We start from the raw sequence: 23,925 nt of genomic DNA on the forward strand, positions 1-23,925 counted from the left end.
TCAAACAGAACGATGCACTCTGATGCGCGCGGAAAGTGCAGAAGCGGCTTCTGCACTTTCGAGCGCGCTGGAATTCAAGGCCTGTGGGATGGTGGCCTCCATTCTTCGGGCATATTAAATTGAACCGATCGTACCGATCCGATCCGATTAAATCATGACGGTGGTGTGGCTATGCTCTAACAGCTGCTACCGGGGCGGCAAAACGTGGAATGGATTCGCTTTTTAGTCTAGCCGGAGACGAATTAACCCTTGGTGGATTAGAGTGATTTAATTTATAAACATTGTGAAAACTCAATAGTTTGAGACAACATTTCAATTTATCACATTATTTAATTTATTTAGTTTAGAACTACATGTCATAAACAGAACTATAAACGAACTATAATTGTACTAATGAAATTATAGCAAATGAACTACGAACTAATGAACTCTGTCTCTAAGAGTTCACTAAGTGTATTTTAACTTTCACAGTCAGTAAAATATTCTTTCGTTTAATGCCTTTCTTCAATAAATAAAGCTTTATTATTGCTGCAATTTAATTTATTTTGCCTGAGCTTTAACAAAATTTTACTAGACTTGGTATATCCAACCTACTTTTATAGAATGTTTCTCAAGCTCCCAACATTTAATGTCTTATTTCGAGTTTTGCATCGATTGTTTCTCTTTTTACTCTTCCACAACACTATCCGCTTAAGGGTTAAGATAATCTTCCGTCATAAAACGATGAATTTCCAACCGGAATGTTTATGAGCGGCTCTTTCTAACGGAAACAACCGTCATCCATCTTGGCGTATCGGTGCATCGACAAGAATTGCCTTCAAGGTGGGTTTATGTGATGGTTTTTGCGGTTGTGATATATTGGCCTGCCGTGCCTGATGTTGTAGCCTTCCGATGATGCCCGGTTCCATAACCAGTTGACCAGTTTCCAAAAAGTGGTTTTAGACCACGTTGAAACACAACCCAAGAAACAAGATTTTGTTTCGGGTGTGATTTTGGGTTGGAATGTGCATCCGAAAAGGTGTTGTCCCGGCTACATGTTTCCAATTCATGTTCTGGTGTCGTATGTCCCAAGCGCAACCACTCCATCATTAGCAAGATTGAGATCCGTTTATTTTTCGATAAAGAAACAACATCAGATCACCGCTGGGAGTACAACTTTATAGCTAATCGCAACTAAAAAAAACCAAACCTCCCGATGATTCTCTTACCAAAAGACGAGTAGCAGAAGCTTAATTGAATTGTTAGCGTTTCGGTAATGACCGATCGGACACCCACCTCGAACCATGGTCTCGGGGGAAAAGTACAACCCGAAATTACCGCCCATAAGCGGGCACTTTTCGGACATAAAGTTGTAGCTGTGTGGATTTTACAAGCAAGCAAGCGTTCCGAATTATATGACCCCTAGCTCACACCCACCGGCAAACACGGTGATGATGGATGAGTTGCGATCGGTTTTACGACTTCGGAAAACTAGCCAGCTAAACGATTATTCGTCTGAGAGCTGGGCAAAAAAGGATGGATTTGGGTTTTGCATCACTTACCCTTTTGCTCGCTGCAAGCTTTCGAGCAACACCGCACGAAGTATGCACGAAATGCAAGTTTCGCTAGAAAATCTTACCAAGGATAACGATCCTAATTGAATGCGATCAAAAAACATCGTCGGTGGGAAAAGTTTTCCCCCCTCCACACCAGGAGCATCAACTATTCGCGTTAAATATTCATCATTAGCTTTCTCTGGCTAAAGGTGGGCAGATGGTACGCGAAATGAAGGTGGTTTCGAGTGTGATGAAAATCGTCAGTTGTAATTTATTGCTTTTCGGAACGATCCAAATGCGATAGTGAAGGTGATGAGTGAGCATAAAAGCATAACTGCTGATTTATGAGAAGTTGTGGAGCTGGTTATGTATGAACGGTTTGGTACTTATGGATGATGGAAAGAGAATTCTTCTCAACGGAGGTCTTTTAATTTTATGACTGGTGTAGGTTATAAAATCTTCGCAATAAATCTTAACGACTACGAAGCCATATTAAAGTTTAGAAAATAAGATTGTAAGTTCTTCATCTAAAGTGCAAAAATTTATGGAGTTGAATATTAAATTTAATGGTTTAATTAACAAAACATACAATTAAAACACAAATGAGCGAGTAAACTGATACACTTTTCACTAGTTTTTCTACGAAAATGTATCAAAAGGTTATTATAAGTATAACCAAATCATCCCTCATATTTTCTATCAAAAAATTATTTATTTTTTATTTATATTCTTTTTAATATTTCTTTTAATAAATCCTGTAATCTTTCTGATGATATCCTTTTAATTTAACTAAGTATAAAGATATTTGTTTACAGAATATATCGTTTTTCAATATACCGTTCTTTAGTTGCAGGTCTCAAGTTTTGCTCAATTTGAAAGAAAACATCGATCAATTCAAACAAACAAACAAATATAAAGAATGTCTCATTAGTGTTTAGTAAAGACCACCCTAAAAGACATTCGAAATAAATTTTCAATAAAAAAGTATTCAAAATATCCATCAATTTTCATTTTTAAAAATACATCCGCATCTCAATTGATTTGGTATTAATTAAGCTATAAACTGTCATATACGCGCCTCTTATGCATTTACCCTCTTTATTTAGGCGTGACATTGAACATATTTGACAGATACTCACAATTCCCGCACCGATCATAAACCACTCGGCTTATCAATGTCATCGCACTCTGAACCACTCACTTACTTACGATTACAAGTATATTAAGCCGGTAGCGCTAGGAACAAATTAATCATAAACAAATAATCCCTCAACTCAACCACTCGAACTCGACAGCAAAATAAATGTCATATTTTGAGTGCCACGGTAACGGATCCATGGAGAAAACATGCACCAATTGATCACATATTTTGCCTCACTTTATGCCTCAGATCAAGCACAAGATGAAAGCTATTTCCACTTAAGTGTAAACGCAACGCTCATAACAAAAAAAACCTATTCCTATTTTTTCTTGAAGAGTGAAGTAACAAAAAACACATTCCACAAATGACAACAAAAAAAAGAAGTAAAATTGAAACACCCTCATAATAAATGCGCTCGGCGAAAGAGCAACAGGGTGCATTGTTTCCACCGTCACCCGAGCGATGTGTCATTTATTTCCATCCTCCCACAACCCGACATTTTCGGGTGTTTTGTGTGTATTTTTGTTTCCTCTCCTCCCGGTCGTGTCCGGGTTTCTCGATCGGCCGTGACTAAAGATCATAAAACGAGTGCATGTTGTCGTTGCATCAACCTTAAAACCGGAGCGGCTTCTTTACGCAGTTGGGCACTCCCCGTCCTATTCGGCGATAACGACGACGGTTGGTTACACCGCGGGATAGGAAACAAAAAAAACAAACCAAAAACACCCGCATCATCATCGCCGTCATCCACCAACCGCTCGCATAGAAGTCAATTTGTTGTAGGTTTTTTTTTCATCTTCATGCGTTTTGTGCTCTATTCCAACCCAAAAATTGTGGTCTAGGGATGAAAGACAAAAAAACAGACCCAACACAAGCGACAAACTACGCGCGGATAAGACATGTTTGACTCATGTGCGCGCCTTCTCGCGCACAAACTTAATTGATTGTCGCTGTACCACGTCGGTCTGCTCATTCCTTCATCTGCTCTGCTGTCTAACTGTCGTGACGCACATCTTTCGTATTTTTCTGTTTTCTTACTTTAAATCTCTCCGTCCGTCCAGCGCACCCAGATGAATCCCCCCTTGGATGGATCATTTCTAGGGAGTGGATTTAATTTGCTTTCCCTGCTTCCCGCGATGTCTACGATCTGTTTCTTCACTTCAAACAACCCGAGGTCCCTGCTGGTAGAAAATGACAGCTCGATACAATTTTCCTCACACGCGCTTCCTTCGGCGTTTGCCTTTGAGTGACAGTTGGACACCAGTTCGGTTATTAGATCGAGCAAACGGGCGTCACACGAGCGCGTGAGAGCTATATTGCACTGCTGTCGTACGGCCGATCGCACGAGGAATTGGTTCGCAGCGAAAACCATTAGCACGGTTCATTAGCGGAGCGAATCGGCAATCCCAAGAAATGAAAACTATCGCCATCAGCTAGGTGGCTGCTAGTGGCGCAAAACGGTGGATGTGAAACATTCCCCCCCCCTGGGCTTGAAGCTGTGCTGCCCAACAACATCCCGTAGGTGGTAGCAAAACGGTTGTGCCGAGGCAAACTACTCATGTTGTACGACTAAAACGGTGGCAAAAAAAAATACGGGAATATGAGTCAGGTCTTGGTGCCACCCCATCGTTTTGTGTTTCTCGTTCCTTTTTTCTTCAGCTACATACCGTCGTGTCATTTCATTTGCTTGTTAAATGTGGTTTATGGCTGTCTAGGCGGGTGGATGGTTAAAAGTAAGAGGGCACAGACAGGGCACAGGGAAGCAAAGGAATAACCCACCCGAAGCGGTAACAATCGTTCGCAGCGTGAGAAAATAATCCTTTCCCAATTGGGAAGGGATAAAGAGATGAAGGCAAAAAAAACACACTTGGAAACTCTGGTGGTCGCACCAGGCCATCATTAGTAAATCTAGCGGGCAGTAAATACATTTATGCTGCAATGCTTGGTATGATTTACGAGGGTGCAAAAAAGTGCATTAAATACACCACATCATCAAACAAGAAAAAGGTTTGGGAAGATATATTGCTTAAATATTGTCGCTTATATATTGTCGAAGCAACGAGCAATATCAATTCTCCTTCACTTATTTATTCGTTTAGTTGAAAATAAATAGATAATGACTTAAATGAATAAATTAGATTGAATTTAAAGGCATTATTTTTCTACATTTTTCTTGCTTTATATATTTATTTAACAAGTTTACTGAGCTGTCAAGTATCAAAATTCGCATTCCTGCGAAGTCCTTGTACAAGAAATAATGAAATTAAATTTGAGAAGCTTCCTGTATAGCTATTTTTGTTTATTTTTTCACTTTCTTACTTGTTTCAAGCAGACAAATGTTGTGTAAGTAAACACATTTAAGTAATCAAAAGTGTTTGCAAAAATTATATCAAACCTTCAAACGTCATCTTCGTATGACGCTCGTTCTATTTTTGCCTTTATCACCCTCACGCCACTAACAATCCTTATCCATTACGCGAAAAGTAGCAGGAAAAGTAAAAACCTCATTCGCACCAGTAAAAAGCAGGAAGTGGGTAATGTGATACGGCCACAACTTCCTAGCAGTAGCCATATTGTACGAACGGCAAACCGGCAAACGGGAGCAGAAAACAAATGGCAAAGCAAAAAGAAAACGAACGCCTCATTATTCCCTAGTGACTCTGGCTCATTTGCATAAAATAACACATCGAACACGGGGAATAACAAAGGGGAAAAAACGCAATAGAACCGAGCTTGTGTAGTGTTCTACAGTTGTTTGTATAATTTCTTTCCTTCCCATATCCATGTGTTCTATGTTGGAATCCTTCAGACCCGCGAGAATCGGTTGACTTACTGGGTGGGTAAAGGAATATTCATCACTTTACTACCTTTTTTTCTTTACCATCCGTACCACACATTAATACCCGTGTATGGGTTCACTGTTTGCCGTACGTGTAACGAGTTGACGAGCAGATAGAGCACATACCGACACCACAGTAAGGATTCCACCGTGAACCGTCAGGGAGCTTTCAATCACCTGTGCCCCTAGCGGCAGCAAAACCCTGAAGGAAGTAACACCTTTAGTTCGCTCTTAAGGTAGCTTTAAGCAGCGAAAGCGCTTTCGTAATTAGTGGTTTGTTCCTGTTGGGACGAGGCCTCCCTGCAGAGGAGTGGGCCGGTGTGCTGTTCCGAATGTGAGGCTAAGGCGAATGAGTGATGAATGGGCGCCTCTTCAATCCGTCACTGGTTTGATGGTTTGATGAAGGGTCATCAGGAAGCTGGCAGGTGAATGACGTGATTTCGCACTTACAAAAGAAGCGTTAAAGATGGTATATGTTGAAGGCTAAATCACAACACAGACCTTGTAGGCAGTGGAGAGAGATTAATTACACGATTGAAATACTTTCAATGCTTTTTAAAGCTATTCTTGTAAAAAATCTTATAATTTTTGTAGGTTTAATGTTAACAACTCCGCTTACACTACTTCATCGTAATAATCCTTATCACGAGACGTGCATCATCAAACCGATCTCTATCTGGGGTATTAAATTCCTAGAAAAAGCTATTAAATACTGAACGATAGGTTAACGGTCTGAAAATAGTACATCCGGGAGTTATGCCTTTTCGTTGTTAATTATCGACACGTGAAGCCATGTCGCCTGTCCGTCAACATGTTTTGGGTGGGAATCCGACAAACATACACGCTGAAAATGTTGACGCAGTACAAGCATGTTTCGTTTGTCCCTTTATTTATATGCTTTTTGTTTCTGCTTTGCTCGTATCTGTTGATAGCACTTTTTTCAAGTGGTATATTTGGGACGATATAGCGGAGTTACTATCCGACCACATGAGAGTAATACTGCTTCAGGTAAATAAAATGCGAGGAAAACAAGGACGTTGGAGATTTAAGTACTCCAAAAAGGAGAACATCGTAATTAATGAGAATACATTACAATATTTCAGACTATGTTTTAGTAGATTGAAATCATCAATAAATCTAGAACCCGAAGGAATTCTGGTCTCTAGTTTAGAAAGATGTGGAGCTACTTCAATATTTTGATATATTCTGGAGGACTATTTGCCCAAAGGAAACTATTCTTGATGACTTCTTTTTCAATAAGTATGATAAGTGAGTTGAGTGCTACTGTGAAAGTACTTGAGATGCCATAGGTCTGCAAGATCTTCGCCAGACACGATCATTCGACACTAATTTAAAAAAAAGTCATCAGTCTTAGGAGTTATCCTAGGTTCTCTGGTAGACACTATCCACACATACCTGAAGGCACCATTAAGTTGTATACGACTTGGGGTTCAATCAGAATTGGTATAATGAAGTTCTTATTTGTTTAATATTAACTATTAAGTTTTACACATCTCTTCCATCTCCTCCTACCCGTTGAATAACCCACCAGAAGTATTTTAGGAACTTAATTATTTTCGTTGTACTTCAAGGATATTTAATCTGTTTGGCCAACTTAAACTCTATTGCCGTTCAAATGATTTCTAACGACAGACAGAGTATATGGGATTATTTATAACATATTTTTGCATTTAATCCAAAACGCTCTATAGACGATTTTAAAACCGTCTATACAGTATAACAGTAGAACAGATGTACTTAAAATATTCTATTTATTAAAGTGAAATTATCATCTCTCTAGTGTTTTGATTGCAAAACAGAAAAATATGAATAACACATTTTATTTATTTTCGAAATTCTGCAGAATAAAGTCACTAAGTGTAATAAAACGTTTTACTGTGCAATGCTTCTAAAACGGTTAATAACTTGCATCCTTTATCCCATCCCAAGAAACAAGAGCTTAGCCATATCAAATCAGAGCGCACAACATCAAACCAAAATGTTGTTTTTTTTCTTCTTTATAATTCTTACCTCCTAGACACTAAGCAAAACGAAACCACCCCCAACGGCGTTACGGGTGGCTAAATTTGCTTATGTAATTCACTTCAATTCACACACAACTGCATCACCCTGTACATTACTTGTTTTTTTTTCGCCACACTCATTCGGGAAATTACCGTTCTTTGCTTAATTAAAAAATTTCTTCACCCTACACCAACAACGCGTGTGCTATGCTGCTGCAGAAGCAAAAAAGCACACAAAACTGCACCGTATGCTTCGTGCCTTCACATTATTCCGGTTCTTGAAGCTACCTAGGGGGGAGCGTCCTTCAAAAACCACTCCCAAAGCCCTACGGTGCGTTAATAGAGAAAGATTTTGAAGCCGTGTGGCCGTGTTTGAAGCGCCTAGCGCCGCTTTGCGAGCAATTTCTTTAAGAGCCTTTCCCGTCTCGTTTAGTTTCTTTTTTTTTGTATTTCGTTTCGTTGTTAAATGCCTTTACATGCAACCGACAGTCGTGGCACAAATCATCCTAGCCACGATTAAGGAAACGGGGATGAAAACATGGAAATACGGTGTGGAAATCCCATTTGGCTACTGCACGGGAACAAGTGGAAGTGCTTTAGAACGCTTGAGTATGAAGTTTAGAGTTAGTCGAAAAAGAAGGCAAAATACACGCGTCCCACACATACGCGTCCGTGTAGAAAGAGAGGACACAACGGAAGGATGTTTGCTTCCCTTGGTGGGTGGGTGCGTGCATTTTAAACAGCTTGTTTATCCACCTCAGTCCCCCTTTTTGCGAATTTCCCTATCATTTCTTCAGCCTTTTTTACTTTCTTTTGGGGAAGCATATCCTTGTTTGCTTCTTGAAGCGAAAAAAAGAAAACGTCATGTTTTGTTGCCGGTAGCTGGTTCCGCCCGAAGATCCTTAGCATCTCGTTGTAACATGATGCTTTTATGCTCGTCTTCGCTCGTTCTTATTTTGTACTTTTTTTATCTTTCTTTTTTTGCACTGTTCCTGTCCTCCCGCACAATTTTTAAACATGCTCAATTCCGTACTACGCACACACACCTGCTGGCGTACGTTCTTTAGTTGCCTTCCCTCCCCTCCCAAAAAAAACGGTTCCAAACAATTCCGGCTTAACATTGTGCTAAATGGAGAGGGGGCGCGCTCAAGGATCTGCAGACCAGTAACAATGAGGAAAATAACACAACGCGCAACGCGGTCGTGTGGTGTGGAAAAGCCGCTCAGCAATTTCCATAACGCATTATGAAGACACACTTTGTTTACCCATCCACCTTTTTTTCCAAGGCCCAACCCAACCGAACCGGATTTGCTTTTCCCAGTACCTTAAACCTCCTTGTCGTTAGTGTTTACCATCTCATATCTGGCTGTCAAACGACAAGGGATTATGTTAAAGAGAGCTGCACCACCACCGGAGATGTTGCTCTGGAGTAGAGTTTGGCAAGCTAGTACCGGAATGTCGGAAGCACCGCTCTTGGAATAGACTAACGTGTGGAACGTAAAACCCAGATAGTGAAGAATAGGGAAACCTCCTCTTTGTAACTGGATCCTTTCGCAACCAACCTTCACTTGCTCGGGAACAATTTTTTTTATTTTTTCGTTCATTCCTTTTCTCCATAAATGCATTGAAAGCAATAAAATATTTACAGTTAGTTCGCTCGTTCCATTTCACCAAAGGTAAATAACGTAAGGAAGTATCAAACACGCGGATTCTATGCACGACAGGTTAATATTTTCCTTCCATCGTGTACAACAACAGGAAGAAAAAAGCAGATACCAACGCAGCACTGCGATTGCTTCTGACAGCTTAATGCATGCAATCAAGCTGCAGTTATCGAGTTCCCTGTTAGCACTGGGACGTGTTTGAAATTTTATTTACGTTTATCACACCCCCACTCTCATCGGACTGGCCATCATCATCAACAGCGGTTGAAGATGAGTTTGAAAATATCCTTCTCAATCGATAATGTGACTAGATCGATGGCAAAAGGTGCTACAAGAAATAGAAAAAGGACCATTTTACGTTGGAAATTATGTACCAATTGTTAAAATGATTGGAAATATTAAGTTTGGAATAATATCTCGTGACAAAACAAAAGTGTAAAAATGTTTTCTTAAAAAGTATGAATGTGATTTCCGACCTTGAGATCAAGTAACACTAGAATTTTGTGAAAATAATTGATGTACTTTACACAAGAAAAGGTAATTGCAATAGTGTCCTTAAGTCAACTCTGAAAAAAATTTAAAAAAAACCAATGAAGGTAATTCTTTTGTTTTCGTATTAATGAAACAACATGTTTGGCTTAAATTTTAAAGTTGGAAATTATTTCCTAGGCACTGAAGACAACTTTTTGATTAAGAATCAGAAGAGAGTTTTTGATCTGAGGAGTTCACTTTCTTACCTCCTGGTTTATTTGTTGCCCTATAGTTCATTTCAAAGGATTTTCATATCATTCACGAGAACCTTAATCTCTTAATCTTAAATTATTTTAGAAGCTCAAATTTTTTGAATATGTGTTAAGCTGTTTAAAGCAGCTAAGACTTTATTAAGAGTTGAAATGTGCAACGAAAACGCTGGCATCACGACCAGAACTATTGTTTTGGGAATTACATCAGAATGATGGACTCTGAGCTCTTAATCAATAAAGTATTAAGATTTTACACTTAAGAGTTCTGCATAAATCTGTATGTCTCATGCATTCTAGCCTACTAAAAAATGAGTTATTCACTACCAGACTCTACCCTCGATCACCAGAGGACCTCAAACTCCTTGGAACGGAAGAACTCGATATCTTACTTTTCCAGCTCTCGTGCTATGTTGATTCAGTATCAATTTGTGGTTGTAAATAAATTAACCAAACTCCCCCTAGAAGAGTGGACCATATCTTAATACTCTATTTTTACAACAATTCCATTTTGATGATTTGATCCTTAAAAATCCAAACAAATGTAGTACTAGCGAATGACTATCGAGCAGCAAGGAAATAATACTTCCATTAAAAGTGATAAGTGCAATCCATTTGCTTTCAACTTTCCACCTTAGCAAATAGAAGCAACTGAAAACTTCTAACGATTGCCACCCGGTCGGTTTCAAATCGGTCGAACCAGCCTCTTCCCTACCCCCTCTTCAACAATAGCGAATACCGCAAAAGCCACGATGGCTGAAAAATGAGACCACACACTTACGCGAAAATAAAAACTACAGGAATAAATACACCCGTATCCACTGCTGCTGACGACACCTGAGAATGATCGTTTTGCTGCTGCTCCGCCGGTTCAGGTTTCTTATCAGCTTCTTTAACAACACCACCAACGCCACCTGCCAGGTCGTCTCAGAAGGCAACCCGATACGGATATGCAGGGAAAAAACGCAAAAGGCAAAAAGCATCAGCATCGCATCAACATTCCATTTCCTGCTATCTGCAGCTATCTTCGTTTGTTTCCGTCACTTCCGTTTGGGTGTGTGTTTATTTTTTCTTTCTTCTTTCTTTCGCTATCTCTTCTTACCATTCCCTCAGCACCATTAGATGACACACCACCTTCAAACAGAAGATGTCGATGCTTGACACTTGCCCAAGTTGCTGAGTCTTGTTTAACTTCAGTGTTTTTTTTACTACTTTCATTCTTCCACCCGTTTCTCGTTCTATAGTTGATTCTTATCGGTATTCGGCGAAAAGGAAAAGCGTCCCACTTTTCCCCCGAGTGGTTGAAAGTCCAAAGTCCTTCAGCCGTTTCAGGATGCGTACCCGAGATCGATCCGAGTTTTGACGGGAAGTCCTTTAAGCATTGGCGTCTGCATGCGTCTTCTTCTTCTCATCCCCCAAAAAACCATCACGAAACAAGATAAAAATGTTACCCAAACTAGAGCGCCATCACACAACTGTACTGAGAGCCACCCGGTGAATTCGTTGCAAATGGGATCTCCCGTGACGCGTTTCGATGTAAATTAGGCGATAAATTGCATTTCTGGCTGGTACGTTCCCTATTGGCGCAAGGGATGCTTTCTTAAGGCGGTTTCCTTTTTGGCCCTTCAAGAAGTGCCAGCAAACGATAACAACCTCCGAGAGCACGATAGAGTTGGGGAAAAGAAAAATTGAAAACTTTACGCGAAGGTGATTAACGGAAGATTGGTGTGCGCAAACATCACTAACAGTGTGTAACAAGCACTGGAGGAAGGTCGAATTTCGCTTCCCTCACTTTTTGTCGAAATATAGGTCAACTAGGGCAGTATACCGTGCCGGAAGTACAGCGAAGACAAATCAATTGCGATAGCATCGTGCTTTTTTTCTCTCTCTTCTTCCACTTCTTCGAGTTCTTATTACAATTTCTTGTACAAGCTCTTGATCGATTCGATTCACCCTGTCAGTCAGTGGATGCAAAATTCGATATTACAAGAATGAGCGAAAACGGGAAAAATAATTTCCCAAGCAAAAGAATAAGTTTGCCCATCGTCAACATTGCTGGAGCACAAGAAAGACAAGCAATTTTTCCACTCTTTTACTATGACCCTCTTTCCAATCTTTCCATGCCTTGCCTTGGAAGTGCATTAAATTTCGACGAATTATTTGCATTCCACCCACTGCACTGCAATGAAGAAAAGTGGAAGTAAGCAGTGCTCCAGCAGGGTTTGTGGCAAAAAGCTGTAAAGCTACCAGATAATGTGTGTTCCTGTTTGGCCCGGTCTTAGTCCGAGTTTTGCAATAGTTATGGAAGCTATCATTGCGGACGTATCCAGTAGCGGGGATGCTAGCCGGAAGCTATGGGTATTCGCTTAAAACCCATAAGAAACCGAAGGGAGTGAATATCCGGTATAGTATCCCAGGTTAAAAGATGTCGATCGAATGTACGGAAGGAAGTCTGGAATACAAGCGAGCAGGATCTCTGCACACACTGGGATACCACCAACGGGAGATGCACGAGGTGAAGAAACTTGTTTTTATAAGGGATTTGAATTAATTAGTTTTGCAAAGTTTACATAACCCCCTCTTCCTGGTCTCTGCCTGGTCTTGTTCTCCTCCTCATCCCGTGTTTGCCACCCAGTCGGCTTTCAAAGGCTTTTGCATTGAGCTTCGATAATCCCCGGTGGTCGATGGTTTCAATTGACTGCCTTTATGCTTCCCTTCTTTCCCAGCGAAATGGATGAGTTCCTTCCGGCTTTTCCGGTATCTTCGCCAACTTTGGGTGAGTGTTTTCTTAACGTCACCGTACAACACGCTGTCGGACGGCTTTTCTTTGCAACCATCCGAAAGGATGGTTGTTGCGTGTTAATCCTTTTGCTGTAGAAACTCAATATACAACGTTGCAGCTGCAGATGCGGATGCAGCAACATCATCACCATCATCATCATCTCAATCATCGCGCGCCGAGTTCGATCAGCTTATGGTGGAGAATAGTAGCAACAGTAGCATCCGAAGAAGAAAAAAATACATCAAGGTTTACCGGAACCTTCGGGTTCAAGCTCAGCTGCATCCTTCCTTAAAGGTGCTTTCCCGCTTGTAGTTTGTAATTATTATGCAAATAGGGATGCTCCCGGGAAACGGCGTCAAGTCGGTGTCGGCATCGTTCCCATCTACACCAGCTCGAGAACACCTTTTGCAGAACAAACATACACAAACAGACATTCACCAACAAGGGGATGATGGGTTTGCTTTCTTGCATGTTTTAAGTGGTAGCGGCCAGCCTTTTCAACGCCAGCTAATCGGCTTCCAGCCAACCGACATTGTGTCAACATTGCTCGAGCCCACAACCCTTTGCCAAACGGACCGTAATCCGTTGAATAGTTTGACACCTCTTTTGGGTAAACTTACCGTCGGCTAATGTGGAAAGGGGGGAGGGGGTTTTTGCTCGAAAAAGGATTAGCCAGAAGGTACCAAAACCCCTTAGCGGGTCGGGATGAAAAGATTTTCATCCTGATTGAGTAACTAACGCGGTCGGTGGCCTTTACTGAATCCGGTTCCGATGCAAACTAATTGGTAGTTACACGGAACGTACGGAATGGTGTGACTTTGCTCACTTGGCAGCCGAATGTAATTGATTGATATATTGCTCGTTTTGAGGAAAATTTAATTTAAACAATTACCAAACAAACGCCCCAAAAACGTACGGACTTTGTGGGAGGCAGTGACTGGGCTCAACATGTGGAAAATAATGAATTTCTTTTTTTCTTTTAGGTTAAATGTTCCACGCCCTGTCACTGCATCTTTTCTTTTTTTGCTAACAAACTGAACGCGAGGAAGAAAAAACACAATTTCCAACGACCCAAAAGCAACCCTGTCTGACACTCAATGTTTTTTTTTTCTTTGCTCATTCCAATCCTTCCACCGCGGAGGGTTAATTTAATGGAACTTTTCAATTTTCCTTTCCGTTTGGTGCTTCCTTTTCGGGGGTGTTTTTTTTTCTTGTTTTCCTCAAACACTTGATTCAAGGAAATTTTTCATGAAATTTTCCACTTTTCCAACGGTGGTCCCATGGTACGGTTGCCTACTTCCCTAACTACCCCAAAAACGAAAGACGAACGGTAACTTTCATCATCAGTCAGACCCTGTTTCCTGAAACCTTTACTTGAAAAAAAGCAACAAAAAACCCTCAACGCTTACACCATGCCACGAGCATAGCTGGAAAAAGGGGAGAGAGAAGAAACTTAACTCTTCCTACCAAACATAAGTCACTGCCTTCAACTACTACTCCATTTTCGGGAGCGACAAATTTGTGCAAAAGTTCAAGCCCGAACTCTCCATCCTCACACCAGGGTTCACGTTAGCGCATAATTTTCCTTTTCGGAAAAAGCCAGAAAACCTTTGCGACGGAAGGGTTTGCCTTTATCGATTTGCCGGAGCAATAGAGACCGCGGTCGTGTATGGATGGCATGTGAAACAGAAATTGAAGGAATCACTTAACTTTAAGCCCATCGTAATAATTCTTTTGATTGTGAACAGGGAAAAGGATAATAAGCAATTGGGAAACTTACAGAGACGATCAAAAGCGGGAAACGAAGCAAAAAGGAAAAGGACAAACAGAAAAAATCAAACACTCTATATATAACCAATAATTTTCCAAACTTATTACAATTATCATTCTTTTCTAATTATCGTTAATTTAATTTATTTATTTCTTAATTTACGATGATGTTCAGCTATTTCAGTTCCTAAATAACGTCCGTTCTGTATCGATTGAGCTGACTGAAATGGAGTTCAATTTTGATTTATTCAACATAAATCAAATTGGAGTGTAAAAATTGTTTATAATTATAATATTTTTGAAACATTAATTTAACTGAAATTTCCTATACCAATTACTACATAAACCCGAAATCTTTAAGAAATAAATTTTATTCGAGTGAACTAAACTAAAAAATATTTCTGAAATTAAAAAGTAGAAACCAATATTATCGATTAAACGTTTTTCCCTTAAACAAAAATGAAATAATAATATTAAAGTATCATTTACATTTCATATCGATTTCATAGCACAGTGAAAGTTTGGCCATATTCTATAGACATAATCAACTTGTGCGAAATTAAATTTTACACCAGCTTCACCCAAAACCACCACAAAAGTCATTTTCCATTTACAAACTTCTTTAAAACTTTATCTCCCTGTTACTGGAAAATGCTTTAAGATGAACGTGTGAGGAACGTGTTGTGGAAAATATCGTCATGGAAAACCTAACCCAAAAAATCGGGAGTAGAGCGTGAAGAAAAACGACAACATGCCGGTAACGATGGTTTCTAGCACCTTTTCTTTATGGCTGGCCTCTAGTAAACTCCTACAACCCCGTAGCACAAATCAACGCAAACCGTTTCGAAAACCACTCGCGCAGACTATTTCCCAAAATTTATGATAATTTGTGGTTACCTTTTCGATCTTTTCGGGTGAGGTAAGTGAATTTGGGTTTCCCCTTTCCTGCGAGCAGATATTCCAACGCCCCCTTGCAAGCATTGACGCAACATCGACTCATGTCCTGTAGTGGGATATGTGTCTGTGGGTGGGTTTTTCATTTTTTGCCATTTTTTAGTTGAGGTCAAACGTGACCAAGAGAGCTTGAAGCGTAACAACAACAATAAAAAAAGCCACAAACCTAATAAAAAACGACACCATCAATAAACACACGACCGGTCGTCGGTATAAGCGTTTGCAACGATGAAATGAAAATCCTTAATTTTCTTCCCCGAAAACTGGTGTTGATTGAAAAATTCAATTCGCAAATGTTTAAGGCGCTTTTTTCCCTTTGGAAGGGCCACCCATATACGCACAGAATGATTGAAATGTTGGATCGGAAAGAAAAAACACCTACTTAACAGCAAACATGAATTCCCCGAAAGGGGTTTTTAGCTTCCTTTTGCGTGACTTTGACAACAATTCCACGAACCGGTTTCGGTCAAAGGGTGGAAGGAACGATGGGGGGAAAAACACGCACAGAAAAGGAGGTGAGGAGAGAAAAAAACATGGTTATAGATATTTTTGATAAAATTTTCCGCCCCAAGGAACTAAACCGACCGCTACCTCTGCTACTGATGAGGGACCCGAACGCTTGGGAAGCAATTTATGCGTGGAATTCGATAACCGTCCAGGACATTCTCCCCAGCCTGTGTGCGTGTGTGTGTGTGTGTGTGTGTGTGTGTGTGTGGGTGTGTTTTTCACGGTCCCGAAAAGAGTTTTCCCGATTTCCTCGGCACAAAAAAGGGTATTTTTTTTTTGGATAAAAACTTTTTCTCACATTCAAACCTTCATCAGTGTCCATGATTTATGCCATCAAATGACTTCTTTCTGACACGGAAAAACACAACAAATTTTCCTGAATTTCCCAACAAACAAAGGCAGACGAAAAACTGAAACAACTACACACACACACACACACAAACATGATAAAATGAGTTTTTCTTTTTTCCGTTTTTCTATCGGCCGCAAGCTGATTTTCGTCTTTACCACAATTTGGCCCCGAACAACCTTCCCACTGGCAGTGCCTTAAGCGATGGGGGTTAGAGGGAAGGCAAAATACTCAGCCCATTCTCGTAAATCCCAAATTGAATTAAATTTGCGCCAACAATAATTCAATTTCTCTTTGCCTACTGGCACGGACACGCAAACGGCCCGACAACGTCAAAAGACAAAGGACTTCGAACCGATTCCCGTACGAGATCATGTAATCACGAGACGAACCGAAACATCCGGGAATGCGGGTGGGAAGGGGGAGGCGTCCCATTTTGCTCCTTTCGCAGAGGCAGCTTGGCATTTTCCACGCGCGATGGGGAAAACCCCTCCCAGAGCCTGGGTTCGCTAATGTCCCACGGGAGTTCCGCACCGGTGCTTCCGGTTGAAGGTGAAACCAACAGGCACACATACACACCCAGCCGGACGGTCAATTTCCGCACACCAATAATCCCATTTTTGGCCCGAAACGTCTTAAAGACGCTGGCGTTTGGTGAAAAAGTTTTATCCGCTTAGCAATGCTTCAAAAGCAGCAAAAGGATCACCAAAACAAGGTTTTTTTTCTCTTCTCTTCTTCGCCAAAAAAAAGGAACGAAAAATGTTCAGCTGTCAGTTTCGTTCGTGTATTATATTTGTGCGTGGTTGATGGTGTTAAATTCGAGTGAAAATTCCATTTTAAACTCAACACGTTCGCGTGTTTTTTCCCCGTCCCCGTTTTTCATTGAGCCCTTTTCCTTCAAGATAACTAAAGACAATAATAAAAAAAAAAACAAAAAACCACTAAAAGATACACCAGGCCAACCTGAAACGTGGTATTTCACCTGACGAATGTGAGAACAAACGATCTGTCTTTAAGTTTTTCGGCATGCGAGTTTGAGTGTTGTCTTTCAGGCGGGTCGGACACTTTCCCCGTGGAGACAGGTGGAATTTTGGCGGGCGTAAGTTATTAATCACTCGCATCGCATAGGACAGCCGTCCGGGCGACCCCTTTTTTTCGCAGTGACACTACTTTTACTGCTACTAAGCCCTCGGCACGGCACGATGACACGCTAGGGGTTTAGTGCATTATTTAATTCCCATACCGAGCATAATCCTTACCCCGCCTCGGTCCCGAGCGAAGATAAAGTGCTGACAAAAAACTGTGCGCCCGAAACCTAGTGGACGACAAAGTTATCGGATTAAAGACGCAAATAAGTATAAAAATACACAGAGAATTATTGTGGACTTTGGGGAGGATTTTTTTTACTCTAATTATGAAACTAAAATTTTATGCTGCTAATGACCGCATCGGAAATTAATTTACAAGGTAGTGGATTATATTATTTGTCTAATTTTTGTTTCTTTTAACCAGACACAGGTTAGTTCTGTAACTCAAAATTACCCAACATGAATTGTCTTTTGATGACTAATTTTTAAAACATTAAAATAAAGGCTAAGGCACCATCAAACATAGTAAACTCACATAATAGTGAGACATTTACGATTACCAGTTGATCGCGATCTTCAAATAACTCTCAAAAACTGTGCCACGTACTTCCATAGTTCTTACAAGGGAAATAAAACCTAAAGAAGACTGCGGAGCATGGCATATACGATTTCTTGAGTAATTCTTTAATTGATTCCATTGGTGAGTAAGAAGGTTTCCGAGCTTTCAAATTCATGTTTTTAAAATAAAACCTATTTGTTCTTATTTATTTCATTTTTCACAATTTTTTTACAACGTGAGGGCTTCGTGATCAACAAAAGGATTAGTCCCCATCACAAGATCAGACGATTTTCAATTTCTTGACTCCATTTTTTGTCAGTTACTAATTACATTTTTTTGTATGTTTCTTTTACTTCTCATTTCTTGTTCTCTTTCTCTCTCTCTCTCTCACTCTCTGTCTCTCTTTTATATCTCTCTCATTCTCTTTTTTATTAGTATACCTACATAAGGTCATGCCGGCCATATCTGGTATATTAGACTTATTTTTACCACAAAATCGGATAATCAATTCCAGCTTTGTGAACGATTCGGAAAGGATTTGATACCTGTTCTGTCGTATGACACCAGCGACCACATATACCAACGTATCGGGCATATTTCTTATATTTCTTGACTACTGTAAGAATATTTTATTATCTCCATCCATCTATGGGAAAAGACAGAAGACTAGCAGATATTCTCAGTTTTCCAAAATAACGAACGAATTGTGTTACTTCGCCCAAAACCTTTTATGTATATCTGGGAATTCTGAGGTTTAAATATTGCCGCAATGTACGAAGGTTTTGTCTAGAATGTGTATATTTCACATGCAAACATTTTGCAAAAAATTTAAAATTCCATTTTTATTGTTCCAAATTTTTGGAGTTTAATGTCGCTTGAAAAAAAACGAATTTCTAGCATCATAAGGATTTTTAGTATATACCACTAATCTCAACCTAAAACTAAAACAGTCTCTAGGACCAGTTCAGCACGTGTAACGTATCAACCATCTGGTTTAAATATAGACCTTTTAGCAAATTGACTTACAATCAACCTTCTTCGAAGGCTCATTTTCTTCTTTATAGAAAATACCGACGAATTGCCACTTTAACAACTACTGTCCATGGAAATCATCGAATGGATCTTCGCTACTATCTAACTTTTACATTAAGAACGAATAGAAACTATTTCACATAAAACAATAAATTACAGTGAAGTTTTTATTAATTTATCCCCCTTTTAATGATGCCACGCTAGTGCAAACACTAATTAATTTCTCAATCCATAAATTAATTAACATTTTACTAATTGAACAACATTAGTAAGCACCAAAAACATTTATGGTGCCACATTCATTTCCGACTCAACCGAACCCGCCATGTCAACTCTGGGCTGCGAGTTAAATATCAAAACCACCATGATTAAACGTTCTGGTTTCGCGTAAAAGGGTGTAAGCGCAACAAAAAACTATACATACAATCAAATAATTAGCATAAAATGTGCCTCACCCATATTGGAAACTACCCAACATTAATCAATGGCCACCATTCATTATGCCTTTTTTTCCATTGCAAAACTGTTTTGCAATCGATGCAAAGAGTTGCCCATCACACAAGTTGATTGTAGAAGTAAAAATAAACAAAACAAAAACACAAGAAAGAAATCCCATGTTTCGATGTAATCAGTGCCGTAGAGTTCACTTACCGCTTAGCTATGACTCTTCCGTTTTTGTGGCTTATGGCGTGTTTTTACTTTTTTCTTTCTCTCTATCTCAAAGCCGGAAGAAAAGAAGAGCACAAACACGCTTGAAGGATGAGTTCTATCACATGGAATCGTTTAATTTCCGTCCGTGGCTTCACGAACTGGCCCGACTGCTAAATGCAACCGCTTGTTGTAAGTCCGCTTGCTGCTGCCAATGAATAATGTGCCATCTTCATTAGGCCCTTGTTGGTATGGTCGGAGGTCGAGAGTCTGTGTTTCTGCTTCACACGGCCGTTGTTGCTTATCTCCGCTGTTTTTACAAAAAAAATACAGGACGTGGGGATCACTTACGATCCGAACATGGCATAATAATAAAAAAACACTACCAATAGGAAGGAACACTCAGATATTTTCACTTCACTCAAACTAAATTCTTTCTTTTCTTGTTTCCATGCACAAACTGTAATATCACTTTCACGATTTATTTTTTTCTATTTTGCTAGGTCACTCAAGCTTGTTTTTTGCTTTAGTTTAAGAATCTACAAGCAAATACAAAAAAAATTACTTAGTATCACATCAGAAATTAATCTTTTACCTAGTACGAAACACAATCACTATAAACGAAATCACTTTCTTCCTTTTTTTTCTCACTACCGAAACCAAAGTACAACGATTTGGATGCGCTTCATGTCTTCACGTTTACTTAAGCGCATAAAATCACCTCCCCAACACAGACGCGGCCCGTTTTCATAAACCTCAGAAAACCCAATCTAACTAACGGGAAGGAAACACTAGAAAACACATTTTTCCCACAAACCATCGGATAAAATTTGTGGATGTGTGTGTGTGTGCTGGAAACAACGGAGAACTGCTAGCGGAGAACTCGAACGTTTTTGGGGCGTACCGTAACGTTTGTGCATTCAATTAAACTAGATTAGCATAACAAATATGGCCACCTAAATGTGTGCGAGTGTGTATGTTTGCTTATGTTTGAAACCGTGCAAAATGGCAAACACTTCACTATTTGCATGCAGAAAATTCCTAACTGCTCTGCTTGCGCAAAGCATTCGCCTTCCTAACCGTGCCCGGTGTGCCCGGGTGAACATCAACAAACTACTACCGCTTGTTGCAATACATTTTTTACCGCCTGTTCCTGCACCGCTACCTTTCCGGTTGGAAAATCCATGCTAGTACAGGAAAAAAATCGAAAAAAATAAAAACACTAACAAACGTGGAACCTTTTCCTTTCGCTAATTTGACTGAATTGGATTTTCGTCCCGTTTGCTATTTTGTATGCCCATCATGCACATCTATACACACACACGCAAACACACACTCTTTCTGTTGCTTTGTTGCACCGAGCAAAATGCATCGTTCGGTGTCCACTTACCGGGTGGAGTCACCCAAAAAAGCTCATCGAAGAAAACCGGTAAATCGATTTAGTATAACAGCAACAACAAAAAATGGGAGAAAAAAATAACACAAATGCGCTTTCACATGTTCACCCAAAACAACATCGGCCGTTTGCGTGTCGTTCGTCAACCCAGCATAATACGTACGCGTAATATATTACGCGATTCGAACCGAACACACCAAGACCGTACCGAGCGAGCGAAACGACAAAACGCGCGTGCTTCGCACCGTGGCAGAAAGCAAACTGAAACCGAGGGCGCGTGTGTGTCTTCTTCCAGAATCCATCACATTGCCACAGAACCATAGTGCCAGTGGAAGGCCGCCGTCATCGTCGTCGTCGTCGTGGTTTTGCGTCCCGTGTCGCATAACCTCAATCGTTATGCCACCCTTACCGGCGGATCCGATCGATGGCCGCTGACGACCAAACAGCAGCCAAACACGAACTTCGGCAACAACCCGAAGCTGCGGCATACCCGAGCGACGAGAACCGGTTTCATTGTAGCTCAGTTATGGTTCCATGGCTACACTCACCCTAAAAGGGGGTTGAGTTCCGTAGCGGGTGGCTGAGTGACTGCGATGCGAAGCCGTTCGCATTCTTCGCATAGCGACGAACCGGTGAGAGGTTATGCTGCAACAAGGCATATGTTATGGCATTTTATGCTCACGTTATAAGGGTGCTTTTACTTTGTCCTTTCTTTTGCTCATGTTTCACTTTAATATTTACTTCACTTTAATAATACTTCACTTTAATAATAATAAATCCTTTTTCGGTTGATTTTGTGTGTCTCTATTTCTCAATTTAGTACTTGTATATTTAGTATATACAAATAAACGGATTATTTTTATATGTTATTTATATGTTAGTTTATAAGTTGAAGAGATAGGAAGGAGTGTTGTTCTGCGAGATATGCACTTAAAAAACAATAGCTATATTTTTTACATATTTTTAGGCACATTATTATACATGTTTTTGGCGAACTCAAAAATTAAAATAAAATAATTTCTTTTAGCACAATACCATATTATTTCTTACGCCTTTTTTGTTTTCAAGTTTTCTGCTAATTCCTCCTAAACAACCGACACAAAAGTTTCATGTTTTTATACTTGTATTAATGCCGGCAATGCCAAAGGCCAAAACCTTGCCAAAAATGACGGGACAAGAATAAATAAATTGCAATTAAATCACTCTAATCATTGTTTAAATCAATTGTTAATTAAAACTCGACTAACATAAAATAAAGTTTTGATATTACCATCAGTGAAAGATCGTAAACATAACAAAAATAGAATAATATACATTTGACATTTGAATAAACGATAATGTTACTCCAGTTCTAAACGGATTTAATTTTTTTGATATTTTTGTAACATTTATGTTAAATTAATCCAGCATACTATATTTGCTAACTCATATGAATAAATATTCAAAGTGTCTGCTCGCTTTAAAAAAGCAAAGTGTAGGTCCGTTGCAGCCATTTAAAAATTCTCTTTAAAAATGCCATTTTAAAATATTCTTAAGTAGCCCAATATATGCCAGTAATGCTACTGCTGCATGATGCAGGTGAAGTATTTACGAAGCTTTTACCGGGCACATTAAAGCGAGCTTCTTGAATTCTATTAGACACATCCTTCACCTCCATGATGGTCTTCCAGTGCTCGTGAATATTAAAGCTGCAAAACCCATATTCTCGCCTCTGCTGTTGTGCACAAGTATTTTAATCACTAACGTGCAGCCCTTGAGGCTTTGCCCTGTGCCCGCTGTGATCTTCACTTTACTCGATTGGAAAGCAAAATACACCCATCTCATCAGATAACGGACGCAATCCATCCGGCATGTATGCGTTAGCCCCAAAAACGGAAGAGACTCTCCCCGACCGCCTGTGGATTGCAAGTGGTTTTCCTTGCTTCTGCTGCACCATTCTCCCATTCCTGTCAACTTGGCTAGGTGGTTCAAGCTGAATGATGCATAAGTTTTATTAATATTCAAACAGTCACATACAACACCCACCCGGACGCTTCCGTCCGGCAAAATGCGCCCTTGTAGACTCACACTTTAATTTTTCACACCCGCACCTCATCAAAATACGAACGATTCTCAACTGCGCGCCATCGCCGTCGTGCATTCTGGAACACTGGCTTTAATGTTTGTTTACGGAGCGAGCACGGCCCCACCGGACGCTGGAGACCCCGAAGCAACGTCTACGGTGAAAAGGAATATTAATGAGATACCTTATTTCGGCATAATGAAAGCATAACAGCGCCAAACACACGGACCATACAAAGACGCAATTATACAGCCACTAACATTAGAGCGCGAGAACGATCGTCAATAGAACGGCGAACAATATGAACCGAGGGTTAGGAAGAATGAAAGCAAAACCAAAGGAGGAAGAGAAAACACAACCACATCTCATTTTTTGTATACAAACAGAAGAAATGAGAAAGTGTGCGATCGGAACGAAGGAACAGAACAGGAAAACCGCGCTAGAAAGATGGACAAAAGGTAAGCAAAATGAATGTGAGAATAATATCATTCACATCCATAATATTTATAGAATATTAATGATCAAATAAAAAAGGTGACACTTATTTACGTGCCACTTGCTACTTCCCGACACCCCTCTCAAGGCGTCCCCTTAAAGACGTTCATTTGTCAGTTTCGGGTCCCGCACCTCGGAATCGGAAACTTTTGTGGTTTTCTGTTGTACTTCTTTCTTTCCCTTCCATCTCTAATTTTTGTTTGAGTTTTCCATCTCTTCGCGCTGTCCATCATGTTATACGGCGTACAATTTCCACCCTTGGAACGAATACGAACTGGATATATTTCACTTTCGGAAGATGATAGGGAAAAAAACATTCATATCAATTCATGGTAATAGA

The 23,925-nt window shown here is 40.1% G+C and overlaps 1 protein-coding gene across 5 annotated transcripts in view; it reads right to left on the bottom strand.

Annotated features, from left to right (window-relative positions):
- LOC125769770 (nyctalopin-like) overlaps positions 1–23,925 on the bottom strand; it is a 266,449-nt gene that overhangs the window by 96,445 nt on the left and 146,079 nt on the right. For 2 of the 5 annotated variants that reach the window (XR_007419105.1, XM_049438620.1), the window contains exons 1-2: positions 21,023–21,455; positions 19,636–20,171 (exon numbers count right to left, since the gene is read on the bottom strand). The exons of 1 other annotated variant lie outside the window; for it this stretch is intronic. The gene's annotated coding sequence lies outside the window, so the exon portion shown is untranslated. Of the gene's footprint in view, positions 1–19,635; positions 20,172–21,022; positions 21,456–23,925 lie in introns of those variants that run through there. 2 more of the 5 variants (XM_049438621.1, XM_049438622.1) reach the window with 2 other exon arrangements.

This window comes from Anopheles funestus, chromosome 3RL (assembly GCF_943734845.2).
Source record: "Anopheles funestus chromosome 3RL, idAnoFuneDA-416_04, whole genome shotgun sequence".
NCBI lineage: Eukaryota > Metazoa > Arthropoda > Insecta > Diptera > Culicidae > Anopheles > Anopheles funestus.